This window comes from Poromitra crassiceps (genome assembly GCF_964638095.1).
Source record: "Poromitra crassiceps genome assembly, chromosome: 8".
NCBI classification, from domain to species: Eukaryota; Metazoa; Chordata; class Actinopteri; order Beryciformes; family Melamphaidae; genus Poromitra; species Poromitra crassiceps.
The window spans coordinates 54,293,161-54,299,726 of record NC_139629.1 but is presented as its reverse complement, the minus strand read 5'-3'; positions in this window follow the sequence as shown (position 1 = coordinate 54,299,726).

Here is a 6,566-nt window from a genome sequence, read left to right as displayed (position 1 = left end):
TGTGAAAAAGTGTGGAAAAACTAAAGAAATTAGATTGTTGTGATTTTTTTTGCATCTATTATTAAATAGGTGCACTGCATACCCAGGTATTTGAACTAAAAGAAAAGAAAAGTCATTTTTGGGTTGAGCTCGACTTTAAGTTTTAATTTCATTTTTAAAGCCGGTTTGCTAGTTTAGTTTATTTTTTATTTTTTGAAAATGCATAGTTTCTATGAGTTTTTGTGTTTTCGCTTTTGTTTTTTCTTTCTTGTAATGTGGTATTTGTCAGGGATGAGAATTCAAAAATGTCAAAAAAGTATTGTGTAATACAAATTCAACAAAACATACAGTACTATAAAATGTCTTCACTTATCTTTACAGAACAATGACTGGGAGTAGACCAGGGTGAACCAGGCTTTTCTTTGGCTCTTACAGAGAGTGTGTGTAGCTACATTGCCACTAGGTGGCTTTAGAGTGGGACAGATTGTGCTGCTTTTGGAAGCTATAGAGAGCCAAAGTGGAACGTCACTTCCTGCTTCACCACTGTACCAGAAATTTTCCCATATACATTTTGTAAAATGCTTATAAAATAAGTTTACTTGTTCAAACCAAACAGTTCAGATATATTTAGAAACAGGAGAGATTGCATAACATTTAACTCGTTTAACTAAAATGTTTAAAAAAAATGCGGGTTTAAATTATTATTTTTGGTCTGAGTGAAATGTTCTATGGTCTCTCCCGATTCTAAATATAGCTGAACTGTTTGGTTTGACCAAGTAAAACTATTTGTATAAGCATTTTACGTAATGTCTATGGGGAAATGAATGGCGGAAGAACTCTGGTACAGTGCTGAAGCAGGAAGTGACGTTCACTTTGCCTCTTTATTGTATTCAGAAGCCCTAACAAAGGTCATTCTAGAAAGGAAACCAATCAAAAAAGATGATGTATGTATTAACATTTAAGGGAAGGTCTAATCAAAATAATGTCAACTAATCAATGCTGATACTGTATTCTAATAGGTAAGGAGCAGTATTGGGCAAGTTACTTTCAAAATGTAATATACTACATATTACTAGTTACTTTAATTTGAAAGTAATCAGGTACTTTACAATATTACTGTCTGTGTAGAGTACAAAAGTACAATACTTTTGCATTACTTTCACCAAAATAACTGCAGTAGCAGAATGACATCGCTGTCCCAGAACCATCCTGAAATATAATTTAAACCATCAGTGTAAACCGTCCAAAATTCTAAATGTCATCCTTTTTCTTTATTGTCATCTATAGTGGTTAATTGCATAAAAACACAATTTCATTAGGAAATGATTGTATCTTTGAAAATGTAACTCAATTTGTAACTTGTGTTACTTGTGTTACTTGACAAAGTAACTGGTATAATATTACTGAAATCGTATTGGTAATAAGTATAAGTAATAAGTTCCATTGTAATAATAAGTACTCAGTTACTGCTAAAAGTAATATATTACATGACATATTACTTTTGTAATGAGTTACCCCCAACATTGATAAGGAGTGAGGATAATACAGTACATGCTTTGAATTCCTTAGTTTTAGCTATGCAGTGTTCTAAGCCGATCGGATAGCATGCAGCAGATGATAAAACGTAGTTAAATTTCATATGAAAAGTCATAGGTTTTGTTTGGCATACCTGACTGTTTCCACTTCCTGTAGTCTTCCTCATGTACTGTGACATGTCCTATGGCTATGTTTGTGTTTAAAAAGGCTAAGACTCAATACACTTTGTTAGTTTGTTTTTGTATCTCTGATGTCTGTAAAATGTTTTTTTATCATGTAGGTGATTGTTGTTAATACGACTTGTATTACATTTTGATATTACATTGCATAAAATGTTCACCTATATACTATATTCGTCATGTACATGTCTGTTCTCAGTTAGACTTGACAGGTATTAAAGTAATGATTTCATAACCAAATGGTTCAAATTTCACCAGCTCACAATTTAAACTGCATAATTTTGGTGAGGACCAGTTGGTGCTTTATTCTGTTAATAAGGTGATACTCAACTTGACTTTAGACACAAAAATGGTAACTAATGGTACGATAATCATGAAGTAGCGATGCATGCCATGAACAACTCTAGTGGTTATTTATTTGTCAGTTAGGACGTGATGACCCTCTGCTTGCTGGTGGTTGGGGTCGTTATGGTGATGAGTGCACCTGGGTGTACTCCTTGTCTTTAAAGGCTTTCAGACATTCAGCAGCGTCTCTCTCCCTCCTCACCCCCCATATGTTACAACCCAGCTCAAGGAAGTAACAAAAAAATCACGTTTAAATAAAAGTTCAAACAATCATTTATGAACTAAAACTAAGGGGAAATAACTAGACGACAAAAAACGACAAACAAAAGAACAGATCAAAAGGTGCATCGGTGAGGAGGGAGAGAGACTGAATGGTATGAAGTTCTTCTGTGCCTAGGTGCACCCAATCAGCCTAACAACTCACAGGGTCATCACAAGGGTGATGCTTACTTGAGGGGGACACAAAGATAGTAACTGATGGTAAGAGAATCACAAAATAAGGATACATTCTTAGTAGCAACTCAGTATGATGCACTACTTCAGGCTACTCACTACTCAGTATGATTCACTGCTTCAGGCTACTCAGTATGATGCACTACTTCAGGCTACTCAGTATGATGCACTACTTCAGGCTACTCAGTATGATGCACTACTTCAGGCTACTTGAGACAAAAATAGTAACTAATATGGGCTCAACAAGGAAGTAATGATTACATGCTACTTAGTATCTTATTCAGAGCTAATCATGAATGATACATTGAGTAAGTGGCCATTATAGCATTCAGATATCCAGGAAGTAATCGTTAGATACTGGTATCAATACTGCTATGTAATAGTCTGTTCATAATGTCAGTACGTATAATGTCATTACGTAGCCAACTATCATAGGTCTACTTGATTTCAGTCATTCAGGAAATCCCTGTTAACTATTCATTACAGTTCATTCCTGATTTGTTGCTTACTCCTTCTTTGGTAACTAAGCACATTTTTGTGGAACCTTATTGTTCTTATTGGTCGGTCGTGGTCAACAGATCATCCACTCTCTGCTCACAGCTGATATAATACAAACACATAGAGGCTACATTCAATACATTTCCACACAGGTAATTTGTTAGCTTCACTCTCATCTTTCAGCTAATAAAAGATTTGAAACCCAGGTGGAATCTCTGGCAATTTATCTGAATTTATCCCAAATCAGGGGTGTTGGGGGGCAGGGGGGACTCTTTTCAACACTTTTCTATGCATGTTTTTGATATTTTACATTCCACCAGTGGCCTGCACAGCTGGACCTTTCTCCACTCTTGCTCTCAATGCCCCACCTTGTGGCCAAATTCTGACACTGCATATCTTATTTGACTCCGAGACAGAGAAGACTGGCTTGCAATCACTGGTGGGCAGATGAGTGCGATACTACATCACATGAACAGCTCCAGAAACCATTTCAGACTGTTCCTTCCACTCACTGTATTGATATGAGCTCCATGGGCATTTCATATTTTCAATAGCCTATCTAACATTTTTGAGCACCCATTGTTTGAAAAGCATAATTGCATGCATGAATTCAAACTTCTGTAGCTAGAATGATCACTTTTACCCACCACCACCACCGAAGAAAAAACAATCCACACTTACCAGAGCATCCGTGACAAAGACAAAGGAACTGGTTGTGGACCTGAGGAGCCAGGAGGGCCAAGTCACCACGGTGACCTGGTTGTGGACCTGAGGAGCCAGGAGGGCCAAGTCACCACAGTGACCCCTGTTTCCATCCATCATGGGGTGGACATTGTGGAGGACTACATTACCTGGAAGTGTACATTGATAATAAACTGGAATGAGCAAAGAACACTGAAGCCCCGCCTCTAGAAGAAGGGACGAAGCTACTTTCTACTTTCTGTGAAGGCTGAGATCCTTCAACATCTGCCGGACACAATGAGGATGTTTTATGAGTCTGTGCTGATCAGTGCTTTCCTGTTTGCTGTTGTTGTATGCCGGGGCAGCAGGAGGAGGGCAGTGGATCCCAACAGACTCAACAAACTGATCCACAAGGCCAGGGACGTTGTGGGGCTGGAGTTGGGCTCTCTGATCATTGTTGACGTTGTCCATCATGGACAACGTCTCCCACCCACTCCATGATGAGCTGGTCGAACACAGGAGCACTTTCAGGGCAAGACCGATTCCACAGATGCACACAAAGCACCACAGGAAGGCCTGTGGCCATCAAACTCTTTAACTCCTCCCTCAGAGCGTCAGACTCTCTTCAGTCAGCCAATAATATAGCCTGGGACTCTCTCCACCCGTCCACAAATCAAAAACCGACTTTTGATCATCTGATTGTGAAATACAACTGAATGTGCAATAACTGCTAAATACTACAATTTGGGCAATAATCAAATTATCCAGACTGTTATTGTTCATGTCACTGCTCATTTTACTGATCGACCTAATCCACCTTACTTATTATTATTATTATTAATTACTATCACTCACACTGCTGTATTTAAGAAAATATTATGCACCTGTATAAGAAGATATTACATAGGCCTACCTCATATTTCACCTTTTGCTAAATGGTAGGCTACTTGATAAGGATTGTAGGAGAAGGCACATAGCCTATTTGTGACACTTTATATACAGTAGCTACATAACTTCTATTTTATTGTTTTATGGTATATGTGTAGGCCTCTATATGCCTCTGATAATGTTTCAATGTTTATATTTCCCTAGTACCAAGTTTGAGTAGCCTGGTAGCCTATCACTGTAGCATGACTCAATTTCCCCTCTGGGATCAATAAAGTTTTAAAAAAATGGGGGAGAGTTTTCCATCAGTGTTCAAGATGCAAAATTCTAACCCACTTATCCTATTAAATATAAATATAAGGCTATTGTTATAATGGGTGGTGCATGCCCTTTTAAAAGGACCAGATCTACACGTAGTAACTTAACTTCCACCTAAATAAACCTAGTTTATACCGTCTATGAAATAAATAAATTGCATTAAAAGAGAGGTACCGCACATGATGCCAGATAGTCGCAGTGTTGTGCGTCTTTTCACAGATAAACTTGTAAACAGCTTGTTTGATTGGCCGCTGGCGCACACGTGAAAGGAATTCCATGTTAACGATGCGGGAGCTGTGTAGGACCAAAGATTGGGGGCGGAGTGACCATGGGAGTGACGGACGGACCTTTGGACGGACCGGACCCGGACCGGATTCAGCGTCGGACAAGATGGCGGCCAGCTAATAATACCGATTCCCGATTCATCACGCTATTGTTTACAACTGTAATTGACCAATAACAGAAGACGCTGTATGTATGAATGATATTACCACGAATATATCAACAGGAGACGAGGCTCCGTTTAGCACTGAGAGAGGAAGAAGAAGCTCGTCTCTCTTGGACTCAGATGAACGGGTTGGTTAGCTGTGAAGCTAATGGAGCTAACGTTTATTTGAGCTTTGAAGAACAACTTTCGCCAGTAAAACGTTCAGGAGGAAAAGTTTCCGTGTCACTGTATGCTTGTATGGAAATGTCTAATGTCCAAAACCGGACAGGTTTGGTGAATTATCTTAGCGACTAACTGTGGCTGTTGAAGAGATATTTGAGCTGTTTGAAAGAAGATAGCAGTACAAGGAGGAAGCTTCTCTGTCTGAGTCCAGATCTTCAGATCTTCCCACTCCACTGACTTGACTGCTTCTGAAGAAGAAATGGAGTGTAACAAGTTAACAATTCAGTCTGATATCAGGCTAGAATCTTCTTCCAAAAATAACAAGCAACAACGAAAGCTGTTTGACACGGTTTTAAATCCTGTAGTGCGGTTACATAGAATAGACGTACGTCCAGACTTCCAGCAGCGTTTGGAAGAAGTTCCTCCTGAACTGCAGGAGTGGAGCCCCAGTCTGGACCAGGAGGGCCCAGAGCCCCCACACATTAAAGAGGAACAGGAGGAACTCTGTACGAGTCGGGAGGGAGAGCAGCTTCAGGAGTACCCAGAGCCCCCACACATTAAAGAGGAACAGGAGGAACTCTGTACGAGTCGGGAGGGAGAGCAGCTTCAGGAGGACCCAGAGCACGCACACATTAAAGAAGAACTCTGGACCAGTCGGGAGGGAGAGCAGCTTCAGGAGGACCCAGAGCCCCCACACATTAAAGAGGAACAGGAGGAACTCTGGAGCAGTGAGGAGGGAGAGCAGCTTCTGGAGGACCCCGTTTTAAATCCTGTAGTGCGGTTACATAGAATAGCCGTACCTCCAGATTTCCAGCAGCGGTTGGAAGAAGTTCCCCCTGAACTGCAGGAGTGGAGCCCCAGTCTGGACCAGGAGGGCCCAGAACCCCCTTACATTAAAGAGAAACAGGAAGAAATCTGGAGCAGTCAGGAGGGAGAGCAGCTTCAAGAGGACCCAGAGACCGCACACACTAGAGGAACGGAGAACAGCAGAACATATGGAGCTAAGTAAGTGGTTGTGTTCTCACACACACACACACACACACACACACACACACACACACACACACACACACACACAGGTG